Source organism: Lichenostomus cassidix, chromosome 19 (assembly GCF_008360975.1).
Source record: "Lichenostomus cassidix isolate B80296 chromosome 19, HeHo_3.0, whole genome shotgun sequence".
In the NCBI taxonomy this organism is placed as follows: domain Eukaryota; kingdom Metazoa; phylum Chordata; class Aves; order Passeriformes; family Meliphagidae; genus Lichenostomus; species Lichenostomus cassidix.
The window spans coordinates 6,463,932-6,484,485 of NC_139499.1; the positions used below are offsets into that span (position 1 = coordinate 6,463,932).

The 20,554-nt window shown below is 40.8% G+C and overlaps 1 protein-coding gene across 1 annotated transcript in view; it reads left to right on the forward strand.

Annotated features, from left to right (window-relative positions):
* The first annotated feature begins 4,717 nt into the window (after positions 1 to 4,717).
* Positions 4,718 to 20,554, forward strand: part of FOXN1 (forkhead box N1) — a 35,169-nt gene continuing 19,332 nt past the window's right edge. Inside the window, exon 1 of the mRNA XM_085078258.1 lies at positions 4,718 to 4,832. The gene's annotated coding sequence lies outside the window, so the exon portion shown is untranslated. The remainder of the gene's footprint in view (positions 4,833 to 20,554) is intronic.

The window sequence follows — 20,554 nt, forward strand, 5'->3', positions numbered from 1 at the left end:
TGCACATTACTAGGGGAAGGTGTGGGTTATTCAACACCTCTGAAATCACCACTCAGCCTAAAATAAATGGAAAATAATAAGAGCAGGCAGCAAGCCTCAGAAGCAACAGAATGAAGTCATGGATGAGTGATCATTTCCCTGCTCATACCTGGGCACTAAGTGGCCAAACCTGCACAACATATTCGGAGTCATGAGTGTGACAGGATTGGGTTGGGAAGACTCATGTGGTTCAAAGGTCTCCCTTGGAGATCCACAGGTTCTTGAAACTCCCACAGTCCCTCAGGGCCTTAAAACCTGGATGCAGCAGTGTTCTGCTTTGGATCTCCTGTGGTCTGACCTTTGGAAAGTGCTGCTCAGATAGAGGAGTTGGAGGTGATGAGACAGAGGATCAACAATATCAGCACCACTGCTGGGATTCCATCGTTGCCTTGTGACTTTGGCCACATTTTCTGCATCCCTGACTGTGACATCCATCAAATTCCCATGCTCTGGAAGCTGATGTGAAGTGGACTTTCTCCTTTTCTTGTCACATCACCAAAACTCCCCCGACAGCCTCGCTCTGCACAGCTCTGCAATGCTGGAAAACATCCTGGCAGCCAAAAATGCAGAAGCCATAAGACCAAACAAACAAAGAGAGCCTGCCAAGCTACCACTTATCCAGCAGCTGCAGGCTAGGAAAGCCTGCTCCCTCTCTGTTAACCTTGTAACCAAAAAAAATTAAAAAAAAAAAAAATCATAAAAGGCTTTTTTCTGAAGCGCGATGTCAACAAAAAAGGGAAAGTTGACAGAATGCTGCTGCCAACTCTTCATTAATTACATTCTGTGAGGAGAGAAGAAGGTTTATGATCTGTTGCAGGGCATTCCAACCCCATGCTGAGGTCTGGAATTTTATATTTGTACAGTGCTGAGCCCCAAGGAGCATTGGGAATTCCTCCCTGAGGACAGGAGGAGGATCCAGCTCCAGCTACCATGGAACGATGCAGGGTCCTGATCCTGAATAACTATAAGGACCAAATCACTAAGCACGAGAGCAAATAAACCTGTGAGGACAATTATTACTCCCAATTATTAGCCCAATCTCTCTCTTAAATTAATTATCTCCCTCCTGCATTGCAAGCAGTCTTGTCAAAAAGGCAAAGCTGGGTGACACAATGACTGTCACACGTCTAGCTCACCTTCCTGAATTTCACCTAGAGCAGAAAGGCACAGAGTCAAGTCTAACACCGTGTCTTGAGCTCGCCCTCATTTCTAAAATAACAAAATAATACCTTACAGTGGCTGCCACATCCCTCCTCATGCTGGGCTTTTATGGGCAACACTAAATCACTGGCCAGGAAATGATATTTTGTGTGTAATGATGGTTCTTTGTATTTTAATTCGAGATTGAACAATTAGCCGACTGAAAGTTCTGCAAATGCCAACAAAAGAGCATCTTGTGGGTGTGCCAGATTTGGAGGCTGTAATTCAGAGCTCCCTGGTGGATTTTGTCCTTCACTCTTCCAACTAACAGCTCCTCTATAAAAATAACAGGGAAAAGAAAGGTATTTTGCCAAAAGAAGAGGGGAATGAGAATTATACTCTCTTAAATCCCTGGGATTGTTCAAATCCAGGTTGGAACAACCTGGTTTAGTGGAAGGAGTCCCTGCCCATGGCACAGGATGGGGTTTAAGGTCCATTCCAGCCCAAACCATTGTGATTTCATGAAACATTCAGAATGCTGACATTGCTAAGTTCACTCCAACCAATGTGTTTTTTTCCTGAGCACATCAAACTGCCAGATAAACACACTTTGTGATCACTTCTGAGGGACAGCAATGGACTGGGGTGTATGTAGGTTAAACCAAGGTGTGTATTCCCTAGGGATATCTCCGAAGATAAAAAGCAAGCCCTGACTACTATTTAAAGGCAGCCCAGCAGACGGTTAAAGTTACACCCAGGTGTGTCTTCCCTCGGGTGATCCCAAGGGAGAGATGCTGGGCCACTTTTCCTATTTAATGGTGGCAGAATAGCTGGTTAGATTACGTCTTCAGTCGTTTTGAAGGCTTATCATCCAAATGCTAGGACACAAAAATTGTAAGCCTACAAAGCTATTTATGATAACAGATACTGCTGCCATCACTGCATAATAAAATATAAACAATGTATTAAAAATAAGTAATTATGCCACTACTAAATTAAGTTGGAATATTTAATCAAAGGGATTCATTTATGCTTCGGCTGGGCAAAAAGTGAAGTTCATAGGGAGAACTCCTGGCTGACAAATTTCCAGATCAACAAGACTGTTCTTGCCAATTATAAATAGCAGGAGGGGTTTATAATGAGGTCAGCAGTGCTTTTCCATGTTAAGGAATTGAAGAATATGTAGTGTTCAAATTGATCAAACGTTCTGAATTGCACACAAGGTGTCATGCACAGCTTTGAGCTCAGCTTACCCAGCTCCTTTGGCAAACACCAGTCCAGGGAAAACTTTTGAGACACAAATCAAACTTCAGACTGAAGACACCGTCAAACACCACTGAATTGGTTCCACTGACTCGCATTTTGAATATTTACTTTGCAACTTTGATGGCTGCAATTTTAAATTTTTTTTCACCCAAAATTAAATATCAGGTCAGGGAACAGAATTTAACAGTTTAGCATAGCTGCCAGTACAGCAAATCAACAGCTCAGACCTTCCACAAAAGCCCAGACCAAGGAGAGATATAAAGTTATCACATTACAGCAGTCTAGTCTGGATCAGACAAAACCAAGGTTGTTCTGATGCAAACACCTTGATCTCTCCTCTTCTTTGGCTTCGTCTCCTGAAGATGTTTTGAACAAAACTCTGTGAGGAAAAAAAAAAACTTATTTTAAATGCCACAAAACTATGTGAGACAGGAAAGACTTCATGAAGCAGAGTTAAGTGGGCTGTACTCCCTATATCCACAAAAATAGGTGTTGATCCCAGGAGGTGACACACTTTGGTAAGAGACAGGAAAATCTGCAGCAAATTCTGACACCCTGCTTTCCTCTAGGTATTTCCTCCTGATAGTCATCCCGGCAGAGAAGAGATAATGCTCTCCACTCAGTGGTTCACTTTCATTCAGGCTCTTATCTCTGCACTGCAATCGACCTGTCACTGCAGCTCAGGTGAACACACCCACCGAGGTGGTGTTAAAAAAAACGATTTAGGGACAAGGAATTCCTGCAGCTTCACCCCAAGAGCCTGGGGGGACAGCCAGACCAGGGGCTGCCTTTGGTTCTGGGCTGTCAGCGACACAATAACCATCTCAGGGTTGTCAGTCGCAGCCATCAGGGCAAGAATTGGAAATTAGAGGTGGTGCAGAATTTGGGAATAATTATATAAAGGTGTTGAGTGTTGTCCCAGGCATCCCAGAACCTTCCCTGCCAGCTTGAGACGTGTAACTCTGAGGAACATCAAACGTGGAAGTCCTTGGAAAAGAGAAGTCATTACCCAGTGCTATCTTGGGGATCTTGCAGACAGGAAAGAGCTCATCCACCAACACTCCATGATCACATCTCCACAAGATCCAGCTGATGAATTGACAAAGTCTTCTCTAGTATCAGAAGTCTCTGATAGATTTAATAAAATCCAGCTGGCAAGCTCTTGATAGGAAATAATTCATCGCAGGTGAAAATGTGGATTTTCCTCCTGTTTTTGTGGCATGTGGATGTCCTGGCAGAGCTTTTGCACCCCAAATCTGTGTAAAATATTCTCCAACAGCTATCACAAAAAACCACTTCATGAACAGCATGAACTTAACATGAATTTAAATACGTCCTCCAGAGCAGAGAGGGAATTTTTATCGAAGTTTCAATACTTTGTTCAGTATCTGACCATAATCATGGGAGATAAACATGGGTGTACCTATACAATGACCTGGGGGCCACAGAGATGTTTCTACTGTTTTGTGGAATGACGATAATTATATTTAGCACTCATTCAGGGCTTTTCATCTTCAAAGCACTTTACAAACATTAATTAATCCCCACAACACCCTATGAGGTAGGTGAGTGTTATTACAGTAGGTGTGATCAGGGGACTGGAGAGTGTGCACAAAGCCAGGTAAGGGCAGCAGGAATCCACCTTCCTGCAAATGCACTTTTCAATTCCTGCTCCTCTCTACAGATCTCCAAAAAAAACCCCAGAAATATATCTGTACACACATGCCCACACTGAGCCATTCCCCTGATTTAGTCCTGGTTTTATGACTGTGCTAAGGCACAAGGTTTTGGGAAGGAATGAAATCTCTGGTTTTGCTGTGTTCCTCTGATGCTTTAAACAGTGCAAGATGTTTTGACATTCCAATGTGGAGCCACGGCTCCTTTCCATGCTGAGAGTTCAGGCTGAGCAAATGCAAGGAAGGCACCTATTGCTGGGAGCTGAGGGATCCTCTGGCAAACTCCACGCCAGGAAAGAGTGTTTTTAATAACCACAGGTGGATAATAGGTTTGCAAAACACAGTAACAGATGGGTATTTTAAATCAAAAGGAAAACAGAGAGGTGGAGAAGGAGCTCTCTCTTTCCAGACAGTTAGAGCTCAATACCTGCCCAACTTCTCTGAAGAATCACTGAGAGAACAAGGAAAAAAAAAATGCAGCTTAGTCATATTTGTATTCTTATTAAATGCAGGACTGCCTGAGGCGAACAAGAGCTGATATCATAATTATTGGCTTGCCCAGCCAGCTGCCTTCTCTCACCTGATGTAAGATCAGATCTTTCCAGCCTTTGGAGCCTCTGTACCGCTGAGCCTCCACTCTCTCTGCAGGGCTGTTTGAATGACCTAATCCTGTCCTGGAGCAGCACCACGCCGTTGTGCTTCAGTAAAAAGGTAAGAGGAAACCTCTGACAACTCCGTGCAGCTCTTTCGAACTCAGCCGTGGAAGCCAAACGGAAGGGGGAGCAGAGCTCTCCTGCCTTGGCTCCTCTATTTAATGTCAAGTCCCTGGGGCTGACTTTGAAGAACTCCAGGCTGAGGGAAGGGGAAGGTCAGCACCTCCAGCCTGTTCCTCGGCAGCTGCTGTAGGTATTTATCAGCCACCAGTGCGGAGGAGCAGGAGAAGGAGCCAAGGAGACTCCAGGTAAGTCCATGGATCCATTGGTGCTGGGAGGAAGGAAGATTGGAGGTGACTTCCCAAAGGGAAAAAAATAGCTCTTCTTGGCTCGGGAGCAGCTAAATCCAATCCTTCTGCTCCATAATTATAAAGAAAGCTGGAAGTGTTTACCATTACCTGAAAGAACAAAACAAACAGGGGAATTAAACAACAAACCAAGAAAAGTAGCTCTGGATAAATACAGGAAATTTCAGGTCTCGTCGATTCTTAAGAGATTTGTATCAAACTTTTCCAGTGGTGAATCCAAAATTTGGGAAGTTCTATATTTTTGTAACCAAGCTGGTTTTTACTGCTGTTTTGAATTTTTAAATCTGGTGCTTCTGCCTGGTGTGTTTCGTAGCAGCGGATGAAAACTTTGTTTAGATTTCATGGAAAGGTGACTGAAGTGAAAACTTTGTTTAGATTTCATGGAAAGGTGACTGAAGTGACATCCAGAGAGAAGCCAGGATGTGTTAAGAGCAGGAATGACTGAATTTGAGCGCTGCAAATAGAAACATACTCCTTATTTCTTTCCATGCCCAGGAAATATATCACTTTCTTTTCACTTTTGAGTTTCAGACTGTTAGATTTCCAGCCAGAAAGGGACTGTTTTGTGTTACAAACGCAGTAATTATCAAACCTATAAATAACAGCCATCTGTCATTCAACTCTTGACCCTCCTGCCTTACTGGACAGCAGATTAAATCTTGGGGAATTAGACTTTATTCTAGAAATATTTCTGTTTTGGTTTATCAGGATCATATGTTTCTAATTTGGATACTACACTAGCTACGTTGAACTGGATGTGTTTTAGGCTGAAATTGTGTATATTTTGTTAATAACTAATTATGGGCATAAAAGAAAAAAATATTGGATATCTTGAGGATATTTCTGAAGGAGTAAAGGATTGTGGAGTTTTCTGTCAGCCAGATATGTTATATGAAGCCAAGAAAATACACAATTAAAGCAGATTGTTTATCCTAGTGAAGGGAGATGGGCACTGGCAGAAGTAGAATTCGTGTAAATTAAATTATTTGAGCTTCAAACGTAAAAATACAATGTGAGAAAGTCCTTGTACATGAACACAGATTCTGATGTGATATTGCTGAGTTCCTGGATGTTATTTGAGCCACGTGCCAATCACTGAGACAGGAGCCACTCCAGAACTCTGGGGAGTAAATGGAAATACCTATAAAATGCCACTGTGGTAGGTGCAACACAGGAACCTGCCAGGAACACATAAAACACTTGTTATTACTGCAAGAGGAAAGTGGAGAGAGAGGGAAGATTCACCTGCATGGAGTAAAGTCCTTCTAATCCTGGGGACAACAAGCTTTCCTTTTTTAGGACAATAGTTGGCAGCTCAGGTACAGAAAAAAATACATTTTAAAAACTGAGAAAAATACATTTTAAAAAATTTGAAAATGTCCTTTCAATGTTACGTCCTTTCAGAGCATCTAGATTGTAAAACAGAAATTCAAAGAAAACATAATTGTTTAAGATTTCTGGAAACTAAACATTAACCACAACAACAGTATTCTAATATTTTTGGCCACAAAACTCCAGATATTTAACACAAGGATTGGTGTCATGCAGAACTACTTTCAATCATGAAATCACTCCCATAACCTGATTTCATATGCTGGTAAATGAGCAAGGACAGGGAGGGAGTGATGTGGCCTCCAAAAAAATCTGAAATGGAAATTTCCAAGCAGAAAATATTGATTATTGATTCATGTTAGAACCAAAACAATCCTTTGGTTACAGTCTAAAGCGACCACAGATAGGTTGGGAGGCAGAAGTTCTGCATTAGTCCACCCAACAAATTTTTAAAAGGCGTAAAACTGCAAATAGACCCGAACAAAATAAAAAATTAAAAGGACACCACATGTATTTACCCTTTAAAAATCAGGAATTCAAAGCACTGAATTGTATAATGAAGGATTTTTACTTGTACTGCTCTGTCCTGCTTGCAAACCAAACAATTACACATGCAAAGCACTCCATCCTCCCTCCTGCAGAAGCTTTGCAGCTGCCTGTGCCCATTGGAAAGTCAGGAAGAGTTGTTTGGGATGAACAGGTGAAACAAGAGTTTGGGGCTCCACGAGGCACAGGAAATGTGGGAGATTCCCAGCAGAGAGGATTTGCTGGTGGCTTTGCCCTTGACTGCTGCTCAGACAGCTCTGAGATTTGGGTCAAACACACCTCTCTGCTCTCCTGCACCTCCAAAATCATTAGCTCCAAAGACAAGGAGATTAACGATGGAGATAATGCAGATTAGGGAGAGCTACAAATCACATCCTCCTCTCCTGCCTCTCCCAGCACGGCCAGGCAATTCTCTTCCAAAGAATTCCCCATGTTGTTACTATATGAAACCAGGGTGGGAATTTTCACAGCTCTGCAAGGCTGAGAGAGGCTGAGAAAATCCCAACCTGCTCTGGTGGAAGGTTGAAGGTTTAAGAAGTTTCCCAAGCCAAACCATTCCATGGTTCCCTGGGTCAGGATTGGAGTTCTGAGGTGCTGCTCTCCCTCCTGGGTCACTCTGGGATCGATGCCCTGATGTGCTGCCAACACATATTCCAACAGGATACTGAATAGATTGGAAACTAAAAGCAAAATCTTGGCCAGTCCTATTGATCAAAGACAATTTGCCACTTCTGATAAGATTAGGGCAATAATTAACTCTTTTGCCACATTTCAGACATAAATCCAAGTCATGTCCTTATTAGCACATCCTCTGCTACTTCCCCAACTCTCTCCTCACCCCTCAGACAAACACCTTGAGGTTTTTTGTCGTTGTCTTTAAAATCAAGTCCTGGACAACACTGCCCATTTTGGGTTTTTTCCACCCATCTTGTGCACCCAAGCTTCCTGGTCACACATGAGATATTGACAATGGTTATTTCCACCATGCCAAGAAGCTGAACCCCCTGGCTATGACCCAGAACTCTGTGTTTGCTGGGTTTTTTTGTTGTTTTGTCTTTGGGTTTTTTTCCAAAAAATCCTACCTTTTTACAAAAAAACAGTCCCCCTTCCCCAGGGGACTATATGCCACTATTCCTCTTTCAAACACCAATTAAAAGAGCCAACATAGATCCACAAAATCACAGGATGGTTTGGATTGGAAAGGACCTTAAAGCTCATCTTGTTCCAACTCCCTTCCATGGGCAGAGACACTTTCCACCAGACCAGGTTGCTCTGAGCACCATCCATACTCCAAACAACTGTGACAGAATCTATTATTCTTTCTTTTATTCAGGATGCAAGGGCTTAGAGCTGTCTGGTTTGGTTTCTCTTTGTGCATTCCATAAACAAAATAATAACACATAAGGTGTGTCTTTTACCTAAATTCCCCACATTTTCAAGGGAAACCTGCATTCTCTGGGCTCTGCTGAATGCTTCTGGGTACTGGAGGGAGCTGTGGTTAGCAAAGTGATTGCTGTGCAGCCTTCACGAATCTCCACAGTGCCTTTTGAGGCTCAGTAAATATATGTAAAATCATTTTAAGACGTTTGGATGAGACAGGGCTCCTGCAATCCAGAGCATTATTATCTTTCTGTTGGTGAAGTGCTCAGAAATGAATGAAGCATCGAAGGGTGAGGTTCCATCAGAGTCATGTAATGAAGCTAAACATGCTGTCATTTTAACCCAATTTGTTTCCCTCTGTACTGCTGCCTCACCAGTTTGTTAGAGCCTCTCAAAGGAGCTCATCCAGTTACAACTTCCACACCTATCCCGTACTTTACTCCTGGAATGGTTAGGTATCCCTGCCCTGCAAACTCCTAACTGCTGGTTCAACAGACCTGCCAGGACAGGTCCCTGCAACATTCCCCTCCGTGGGCAAATGGTAGGATGCCAGAAATATTAGACAGGAACCTGTTCTCCCAGGAATGCAAGTAATTCATAGAAGGAAATAATTTACTATTTTCCCAGCTGGAATAATTAAACAGCGAGGCACTGTCCTGCTGAGCTGCTGCAAAGAAGAGCAAGTGTGAGGGGGGAAAAAAGAGCTGGAATGTCCTTCAATATAAATTCTCTTCTTAATTCTGTCTTTCCTCATAAGCCAGAATTTTCAGGGCTCTGACCATTCTCCCTTCTCTCTTGTGGACTTCAAACCAGCACTTCAAAATGCAGTGACCAAAATCCCAAACCTTCAGCCAACACTTGACAGAGAGGTTTTACCTTCCCAGGTCTCCCAGAACACATTTCTGCCAACACCTCACCCCTTGCCAGCCTGTCTGCCTGTTTCATTATGCCACGAGGTTAATTAGGCTCAGCCTGTAACCCTTTCAAACCTCAAGAGCTTTCCATGCAGAATTCCCTGTCTCTTCTCCTTCCTCACCCTCTGCAGGGTTTGTTATTCCTGCCTGCATGCTGAGCTCGGTTATTATTGCATTTTGCTTTTTCAGATTATTTTTTCCTGGCTCCTTTTGGATATTAATCCTGCCCTCTGCAACAGCAGAGAAGCTTCACTGGTATCTAGCTGTATTTTCTGTTTTATTCTCTCCTTGCAAGGCCAATATCCAGGAAAACTACACTGATAGGACAATTCCTCCTTAGCAAATTAATAATAGCTTCTACTTTTGCCTTTTTCGTTTTCCACTCAGTTTGGTGGGTTTAAAATATTGTCTTTTTCTGGGAATTCAGGTTAAATCTGCCACCTGTAATTCCCTCACCCTCTCTGGTTTGAAGACAGTGAGTGATTTAGTGATTTACTCCTTTCAGTCCTGTAAATCCACTTTTACCCAGCCAATTCTGCAGCTCTGCAGTAATTTCAGCTGATTCTCTAAAATTCACCAGAATGAAATTAACTGGGGCCACTGAACCTGGAGACCTCAAAAAGCCTCAGCCCTGTCCTCTGGGAGGTGAGAACCCAAGAGTTCTTCCCCAGATGAGATCACAGGCAAACATCATTAATATTCCCGAATTTCTCATCCTCTGACTTGGCAATGCCCCGTTAGTTTTCCACTGTGCTTTAAGGTCAGTAATTAATGTTTGCCCTACTTTTCCACCCAGGAATAGATTTGGGATGGGTTCTTTTTTTTTTTTTTTCTTTTCTTTGAAATGCAGAGTGTCTAGAGAGCACCTGTTCTACCCCATGGATTTGGGGTCAGCTTTGTGACACCTGGATTTTATTTTGGGAACAAGCAACGAGTGCTGTTGTCCAACATCTTTTAAAAGAACCTTTCAAAGCACTGAAAAATTACAAACCAGGACCAACTTTTCCAAGATTAGCCACTCATGCAAAGTAATTTTTTTTGGGATTGTTTGCATGCAGTCTTCTGTGGTGTTGAGCAATAATACCACTTATTTAAATCTATGGAAATTTAATGTCCATGGTATACACCAGTCCATCACACAGCATAAAATACCTGTAGTTGCATGGAAAAGTTCTCTGCCTCACAGAATTTTCATTCAATGGTTAAAGCACTCTAGAATTCTTCCTAAAAAAAAAAAAAAAAAAAAAAAGTAAAAAAAAAGTAAAAGCTTCTTAGATTTTTGCCCATCCTCACAGGGGTGAGAGTGTCCTGCAGCTCAGTGTTCAGCAGCTAAAATCCAGCAGAATTCTGTCACCTGCTCTTCTTTCCTCTCTGTCTCTGCAAAAACACAACAGGAAACTCTTTTCAACAGGCGAAATAAGTCAGATTTATCCATGACCAATGTGCAGAGAAGCTCAACAGGACTGCAGAGGAGGCTGCAGAATTTGGCTGAAACAGATTGTGTTCCTCATTGTTGAAAGTCCTCACAGAAAAAGCCATTTTAAAAAATTTATTCAACAAAAATATTAAAATTTATACAGGAATAGAAGATTTTCCCTCATAGAAAGATACTGTTAAGTTAAAAAAAATTGAGAAAGAAAGGTGGAATTTAAGAGAGAATGAGAATCTGTAAATACTGAAAGTGAAGGTGGGAAGCGTTAGGAGTGAACTCCATGGATTTAACAATATGGATAATCAAATTCAACCTCATGAAATTCTGAAAAATAAGCATATGATATATCAATGACACTTGCCTGTGGTTTTATAAGCAACCTGTAAGAATCAAGTTTTTACCTTTATTTCATAACTACCAATGCAAACATCTGCATTCCTGATAAAAATAAAAATTGCAATTCTTGCACACTGCCCATTCAAGCAGCACCCAAAAAACGAGAGATAAATCAGGGATCACAATAAGAAAAGTGACAACTGGCATTATTTAATTTGGAGAGAAGGAAGGGAAGACTGTAAGAAAACCAAATGAGAGAAGCCATAAGAATTCCTTTGCCCTGGTTGAGCGAGTTTGATGTTGGGCTCATTAGGGATGTTAATATCCAAACATCATGCATGGGGTTTGGAACAGACACAGGGCCTGGATTTCCCTGACAGAAGGAATCAGGCACGTGCTTTCTATTTTTATATTTATATTTTCTATTTTTTTAACTGTTTTCCTGCTCTTGTCTCCATTTAAACCCAGCTGAGCATGGAAAACTAGAGCAGATCATCTCCAGAAATCCCTTCCAGCCTCAGTGCTGTGACTCTGAATTTCTCCAGTGATATTTCTGCTCTGGAGATCTTGGTATGAATTGGAAATAAAAGCTGTGAAAACCAGAAAACCTTTTAACTCTAAAGACTCCCAACCACGGAGGAAAATGGTCTTTGACCATAGAGTGAGATCTGCTGCAGGAAATTTCTGTCACAAAAAAAAATATGTTGAAAAAGGAAGCAAATTATGAGGTTGTAGAAATAGTAGAAATGTATGCCTCTTCACCAGCAAAGAGTAGCTAAACTGACAAAAACTCCTCACGTAGAAATTCCTTTAACACAGACTTAGATAAAACTCACCCCAAGCATGAATCTCCTTGGCTATAAAAAACTTCATAAGTGATGAGGTGCCACAACATGAAATTCTGTGTTTAACAGGAAAATAATATTAAATCAGAGGGTGTCAATATGTGAATGCAGAAATAAGATAAAATAAAATAAAAACATGAAATGAAATAAAATAAAACAAAATAAAAACATGCTCTTTAATTTCAAGTTGATTCATTAATTCATGAATAAACATCTGCAAAGTCTGTTTGTTCAGGTTTCTACTTTCCCATGTTGACATCTTTTTTTTGACCTACTGAATCTGTAACTTTTTGCTCTGGTTTTACATCATTCTCTATAATGCCCAAAACACTAGAATATTATAAATTTAGTCCTCTAGTTGTTTAGAAAATCTAAGAAAACAAAATCACTGGAACAAGTGAAAATTGTATTACCTGCAGAGATCTGTAAGAGGAGGCAAAATGTTGAGCTGTTGCCATTATCAAACATGATAGAGATTTGTGAGGCTTTGTAAAATCTAAATATATATTTAAATATCAATTCTCTTTCTTTCTCCTGAAATTGCTTGTCAGAGGACCTCGTCAGCAATAATACAAAACTGCATTTCTAGTCTCTTAATGAATATTCTTTATCAGCTGTGCTTTGTGTGTTGAAAACAAACACCTCTAAAAAGTTTAATTTGCATTATTTCTTATGTATAAGAAAACAGAACAGCTTCTGTAAGAGGTTTAGTTCCATGTCTCAGCCTTTAATGTGGTAATCCCCTTAGATCAGTTAATTATGTTTTATGTATCACTGAAATGTAATATTTTAAGAGGAGAAATGAGCATGGTTTCAACCTCTTTAGAGCCAGATGGTCCCAAAAATTTAACATTCTATTACAGTAAAGGAGTTAATTTTCACACTAAGGAGTGAATGAACAAAATCCCTATTTAGAGGGGGAATGAGGTTCCCAGAAAGAATCTCTTGGGCTTCACAAACTGCAAAAGGATATGAGAAAATGAAGGATTTCTATGATTCTGAATTAATTCTCACCTTTCTCTTGCTTCTAATTTTCATCTCTGTGAAGAATTTTGTAACAGCTTCAAGGTCTTGTACACAATTCTTGCTCAAATGGTGTTTCCTCAACAAAACAAGGACTGTTTATTCAGGCTGTTTATTGCAAAACTGTTTTTATGTTTGCTGTTTCTGTGAAATTCCTGTCCTTTATTTCAAGGGTGTTATTACCTCAGGTTTTGTGGTGAAAGAAATCCCTTTTTTTTTTTTTTTTGCATTCCTATAAATGAGAAGTGTTCATAAAATCGTAGAACTGAATTCCTCCTTATAAAGTGTGAACTTTGCATTTTCTAGTGTATTTAACCAAGCTTTCCTTTTTAAATTCACTCTTTGCCATAAGATACTGTAATTAATCATGATTTGGGATAGAAAAAAAAGTAAAAGCACATTTGTTGTCTCAATTATCAGAACAGTGGCTATTCTTACCCTGAAGGGATTCACACAAAAAGATTGAATTTGGAATTTGTTAAGCAACAGGAAAGCAGAGATGCTATTTGGAACAGAAATAGAACTGTTGAAGGAGGTTATTGCTTCAGATATTCATTTTAAAAAATTAAGATATTTAAGCATGGAAAAGACTTCTATCATTCTCTCCATTTCTTAGCTACTCTCCTGATAAAATACTTTTGAAATTGAAGCCCCGAAGAGGTTCATGCATGAAGAAATGTCTGCACATCACAAATTTGGGCATTTTTCCCTCTGTGGTTTCACTGAGGAAAAATTAAAAGACCCAAAAGGCTGAAAAGTCCATCCTAGATAAACAAATTTTGCAGAAGTTTAGCATCAAACATTTAAATCACGCTAGCTTGAACAATGTGCTTTCAAACACTCCAGAATTAAGAGAACTGGGGGAAGAAACTCAGCTTTGTTTTGCTTTCCTTTTAGGAGAAACAGCTTTTACGAATTTTCCCAAAAGACTCAAAGTAGATGAAGAATAAAATAATAAAATACAAAAATAAATAAATAAAATAAAATAAAATAAAATAAAAACCAGACAGCTGTTCTTGGAACTTGTGCTGTTCACAGTGTTTGTGAGACAGAAATAAGCTCAAGGGATAAATTAGGCATTGGGAAAAGAGGTGGGTGTAGCAGAGGTGTGAGTGCTTGGGAAGTGGGCAGGGAAATGGGGAAGAACCAGCCCTGGACATTTGGCAGTGAAGGGAGAGAAGGAATTTGGTGAAGGAATTGGGGTAACTGGGTGAAGGAATGATATGGAATAACGTCGAGTTTTTAGAGACTCTTGTGCTGGTCTTGCATCTCATAGCTGTAAAAACAGATGGGCTTAGCTGTGCCTATTTTGTATTTTCCCTCATTTTCAGATCTTGTCCTCTGCCCTGGGAATTTCCTCTGTGCTTATATTAACAGCAAAATTTAAGTTTTTCAATACTTCCAGAGAACATGATCCTTCCTGGGGAATTTAATTCCCTCATGCACGACCTTGGTTTTGCCCACGATATAAAATTTGCTTTTCCTCCCTGCTTCTTTTATTCTTCCTAATTTCAAGCCTCTTGTATCTCATCTTCTTCCCAGCAGTTATTCCTCCCGAAAGGATTAACATATTTCTATGTTACTCATTTTGCAAAACAATGTCAGGCCCTATTTTCCCAGAAGGTTCTTTAATCTCCAAACTGTCCCTCATTTATTCGCCAGTCTGTCTGTCTCGTGCTTTCCCTGGAATTCCAAAGACAACGCTTTAAAGTACAAAACCGAGTTTTCTACTTGATGCTGGGGTGGGAGTGGATTTGGAATTTTTTGGGGAGGAGGGAGATGAGAGTGTTGGGATAATCAGGCGTTTGCGGTTTTATTTTTTTTTCACCTCCGATTTTGTTCTGTCTCTCCCTTTTCCCTAAGTAGTGTTTGATCCTGCAGGCAGATAGACATAACTTCTAGAATTGTGTCACTTTTTACATGGCAGAGAATTCATGGCACTGAAAGGTGAAATGTTCTATGGGTTTTTGTGTTTAAAGCAGTGTGCATGGTAGGGAAAAATGTGCATTTCTGAGAGAAAGCAAAGTCCCACCTATGCCAGTATCCAATTCCCAGCAGTGGACAAGACTGAATTCCTGAGGAAAGGAATCCATAGGGACAGCAACCATAGTTTGCAAGTCCCAGGCCTCTTCTATCAGAGCCAGAGCAGAATTGCTGCCTGGTTTGGTTAACAATGTTTTTTCACTCCTCTTTAACCTGCAAGGTGAAATGCTCCACCACTGAACCTCATCATGGCTTTCTGCTGTCCCTCCCACCTCATTTCATCATAACTATTCAGAGCAACACCATCACCTGCAAATTTTGCCATGGAGTTTTCACCTCTTTTTCCAGCTTGTTTGTGAATACTTTCAGCCCCACAAAATCTCAGCAAACCCCCAAAGATCACCCCAGCACCAGTGATCTCCTTCCTCATGAAAACCTTTCTCTTCCCTTTTTTTTAAACCAAATACTCATCCATACAAAGACTTTTTTGGTCTATATTCAGGATTTCAGTGGATATTTAGTTCCTTTCAAACCTGGTGAGGAAGTATCTTGTCCAAAGCTCTTCCTGGTCACCCAAGCAAACCATCAACCCAATTTTCCCAGTAAACTTTAACACAAGAACCACTATTGACCACTGGGAAAAAACAGCACTGAGGCTTTGTGGACAGGAAGGTTCTTGCTAGGACTGGAAGATGAGGAATAAATCTCACTCTCCATGACCTGTTCCTCCATCTTTCCTGCTTTATATGCACCATTTCTCATGCATGCCTAGGAATAGGTGTCAGCAGAATACATCACTCCCCATCAGCTGTGTTCCTGTGAGGAGCTGGATTAGCTACTGCTTGTTAGGTGGATGCTGAAAGACCTTTGATCTTATGAAGTCAGAGCAGGAGCTTTAGTCTTGGGGATTGGGTAGATTTTTTTTCTTTTTCTTTTTCTTTTTTTTCTTTTTCTTTTTCTTTTTCTTTCTTTTTTTTTTTTCCTTTTCAAAGGGAAAGGAAATTTTTTTCCCCAAAAAATAAATGGTTGAAGTGGTGCTGCATTACTGGCTGCACATACTGTTTTTTCTACACTGAGAGGGTTAGAGGCTTGTGTAAAATACACTGTATAGCCCAGAGTAACCATGTAAAACATGTACAAGCTGTAGTTTGAGCTGATTCAGTTTAATTCCATGTAAAACCAACAGAATCTGTTCCAATCAGAACTGTAACTCCGTTCTGCCTGCTGACATGAAGAATTTAAAACAGGTGAAATTCTACGTGTTTACACGTATTGTGATCTGACATTTCCAAAGAAAAACTTTTTAAAAACCTTAAGTTAAACAGCCCCTGAACTTGGTTTTTGGTGTCTCTGATGTTTCTACACTTAACACATCCCTGCTCGGTGAATCAGCCATTCAAAGGGTTGAATTTTTTTTTTTCCAGTTGTTTTTTTAACATACTCAGCTTACGACTGTGCAAATAAGATTCCCAAATCCATTCCTCAGATCAAATAAAGGTAATTACAGAGCTTACTGTGGGCGATTCCCAGTGGGAGGGTGGGAGTGGCCACGGGTGGGGCTGTACATGCACAACAGAGAAAATGGGAATGTACCACACCCGTCATAAAACATGCTGCCACAGCCAGCAACAGAAACCATTAGGGTGGATCATCATCCACACCTTCTCATAAAGACACAAAGATGGCATGAGATCCCAGGATGAACTCTCAAGTCACAGGGAGATAAGAGTGACTCACCCAGGGAGAAAAGGAACGTCAAACAAATGAGGAGGCTCCCAAAATCCTACACCGTGTGTCCCCTGGAGAGGATTAATAGGGCACCTGGTGGCACACACAGCCCTTGAGCTATCGATAGGGAATTCATGGGAATAGCTGCTTATTAATCATCTTTTCTTACATGCAAGCAGCAAGGACCAAGATCACAGCTTATTGTATTTTGGGGCTGTAGTAGCTGGCAATCCCTGACCCACATTATTTATTATATCAGTGCTTCTCACATTTTTGGAAACAATCTCCACTCTTAGCTGCTTTAAAACCAACTGGTGTTTGCCTTTACGTTCAAATGCAATGGTGGGCTGTAAAAATATAACCTTATATAAAGTATACAGAAAATATTATGGGTATAGAAAATATTGTGGGTATAGAAAATATTGTGGATATAGAAAATATTGTGGACAGCCCATAAACTGCTTTGGGAACCAGAATAGCCACAGAAAGGAAAGGGATACACTGGAATATATCAAAAGATACATTCCCGGTGTGATAGAAGAAAGTAAAGTGACACAGGCTGTCATTGCAGGGAGAGGAAAGGAAAGAGGATGGATGAAGGACTACGTGGGAGACAGAACACGTAATTATAGGAGAAAGGGACACTGAAGCTCACAAATGATGATGTGAAACAGGGCTGTAAAAAAGGGAAGAGTGAAGCACAGGTGCAGGGAGTGTGAGGGACACCTGGAGAAGGACAAAGTGATCATTCCTAAGGACATTCTCCCAGCTTTCAGCAATCTGCAGTTTATGAATTTTTGAGCCAGAGGAGGCATCTCCTTATCTATCATTGAATTTAGCCACTGTGCCTGTTTTTACCCTTACTTCTTCCTAGAAATTATTTTTCTAAGTCCCATGGCTGCTATATTGCCAGCTTTGCTATATTTGTGGCATCTGGTCATTGCCACTCCCCAGACCCACACTCTGCTCTGAGTTCAGCCCAGAGAATTCAGCTCCAGATCTGCTGCCCTCAGCCTGCAAACGCCGTTATCTCCACTGCTGGTTTTTCCTGCCAACCCAGCTGGTTATTCATGACAGAATCACAGAGTTTCTGTATCACATTAACTGCTCCCAGCCCTTGGAACCGTGTCTGACTTCATGCTTAGATGTGGACAATAAAGCAATGAAATTTCATACCCCTCCTCCGGGAAGCAGCGCAAGCATTCATGCAGAAAACAGGACAGGGTATGCAAAGGGTCGGGTTTGAAAATACTGGCAGGGTTGCAAGGCTGGTAGGGAGAGCTGACATCTATTTTATAGGCTACATGGTGGAGTTGGAAAGGTGGTTTAGCGTTTAGGAAAAAGGTGAGGGGAAAACCAAGTGTCCACGTGCGGCAAACTCATTCACCTTCTCAGCTGAATTTTTCCATGCTTGGTTTCTGTCCAGTGCTGAGTTCCCTCTTTGCTGAGCTCATTGTGCAAGTTCAGCACCTGTGAGGGACTTTTCTGTGTTAAGAACCTCCCAGAGATGAGTCTGCCCAGTCTACAAGGAATAGGGAAGTTCTTATTATGTTATTTCAGCCATACTGCATGAATTTTCTATTCCTGTGGAAATGAATACTTTAGAACTAGAGGTAAAATCCATTCCCAGGATTTTGCAGGACCTGCAATGCAGCTGAGGAGAACCCTGTGATCTGCTTTCCTCTAATTTTAAGGAATTTTTGTGTGTTTGGAGAGCAACCACAATGGTGTGTTTACATCTTAAACACCACAGGTGGTTTTGGCATTTCCATCCCAGAAAGGTGTCAGCAGAACCAGAAATCCTTCCAGGAAGGGCTACAGATGTAATCAAAAGTGTGGAATGGCTTCAGAATGAGAATGACAACATTTCATCTCAAAAATAAGTGTGAAAAATAAGAAAACTGTAATAAATCATAAAGCTCTCTGTAGGGACAGACATGGCCTTCCATCCTCACAGTTGGTGTCAGAACTAAAAGATGCAGGAAAAATATTTTTTCAATTTAAGTAAAGAAGAAAAGCTAAAATGGTGACATAAAAATCAGAACCTGGACCAAACACCAGAGTGAAATATCACCTATAAATTTTACTATGTCCAGCCATGCAAAAAAAGTCCTGATTCTGCCCCTAAAAATTGGTTTTTTCCCATAAAATAGATTTGGGACAAATGCCTTTTGAGTTTGTTTTTTGGGATTGTTTTAAGTTTATTTATACAGATAGTTGTAGTATTTTAGAAATGTGTTCCTCCACATTTGCAGGAATTAAAATTAAGATTTTAATCCGATTGAAAACCTGCTGCAAACACTGTCCTCACCTTTCCAGGAGGCACCTGGATGTTCCAGAGCTCCCAACCACTCCTGCTGGACAGCACAGCTGGACATGGTGACAATTAGCCTCAGTCCACAGTGCTCCCCTGGTACTGAGCCTTGCCTACAGGTGGTTCTTAATGAATAGAAATGAACCCTGATAATTCAGGAATGATCTCATTAAAAATGGCATCCTTCTCTCCCAGGAATTCTGTACCTCACTGCTAAGCTGGCAGCAAACACATCCCGTGGAATTGGATGCAGAAAGGTCTTGTGGTTGCAAATTTTCTTGGCTCATCCTTGAGATTGTCACATTAATCTTGTTTTTCTCTAAATATGCAAAAAAGTTCTTTCCAGAGGCAGCGAAATATGGGCAGCAATCACAGCTAACCCTGAGAGAATTGAGCTCAGAACCCTTGAATAAGAAAGCAAAAATAGCAGAGTTAAATTAAACCAACTCACTGGCAGATTTCAATTCCGAAGAAAAGAAATTACAGTCCTTGGAAGCTCTGTAAAGTTACTCAAGTGTCCTGTAATCAAGGTGCAATACATCCTGTAAAGAGAAGCAAGGAAGCAATAAGGAATTCATGTGGCCAAACCAGAGTTTAGTGCTGGGCTGTGCACGTTCAAATCCTGTTCCTGGAAATGTCTCCTAAAAACAGGGCAAGCTTTAGTGAGCAGAATGTCAGGGATCAACAAAGCAATGATAGATCTGATGAGCCAACCCAACCTCCAGAGTCAGCCTGGCAGGAATAACCTTAGAAAGGTCTTGAATTCATGAAAAGTCTTTTAAAAAAAATCTGATCCTTGTTAATAAATTCATTTTCTGGACGTTTTCCATAATTAATTATGCGTAGAAATATTCCTGTCTCCATGACAAGTGTTAGCCACAACATTCTGGGCACCTCTACAATATTTGGCACATGACATTATTGACTGACAAATGATGGATTTTTAACTATAAAAGGAAAAATAGAATTCTAAAACCTCATGGCTCCTTTCTCAAAAAGACTTGAGGGGGAAAAAAATCCCAAAAAAGTTCTTTCTTTCTTTGCACTGGCAAACAGAACTGCTCAAGCCATGGATTTGTGCCACAGGACTCAGTCATGCAGAGCTAATAGATCAGCTGCTGCTGCCTTGCTTACCCCAACAGCCAGCTGAGGTTACAGTTTCTCACTATTTCCTTATTTTAGAGGGAGTTATCTTATCCCAGGAGCCTCGGATGGTCACGCAACATTTACAGCAGTCAAAATGACATGAAATGGTTCCAGCTACATCTGGGAGAATCAGATACCTCTTTCCAAATCAAAGCATCATTGTTTGCTTTAGCACATCCACCATCCAGGCAACCCACAACTTCCTTAAGCTCTGTCTCCCAGGAACAGTTTGTTGGAAATGATTTATTGTAATCCTGATTATTGGCAACCTCCCCCGGCTGTAATTTCTTCTCCTAAAGGAGATTTGTCAGTGAGTGATGTGATTTCTCTTTGCTAAAATCTGTATTAACAATGCAAAGTGCTTAGGAGTTTGTTGTTTGGGTTTTTGGGGTGGTTTTTTTGTTATACATTATTTCTACAAAATAAAACTAAG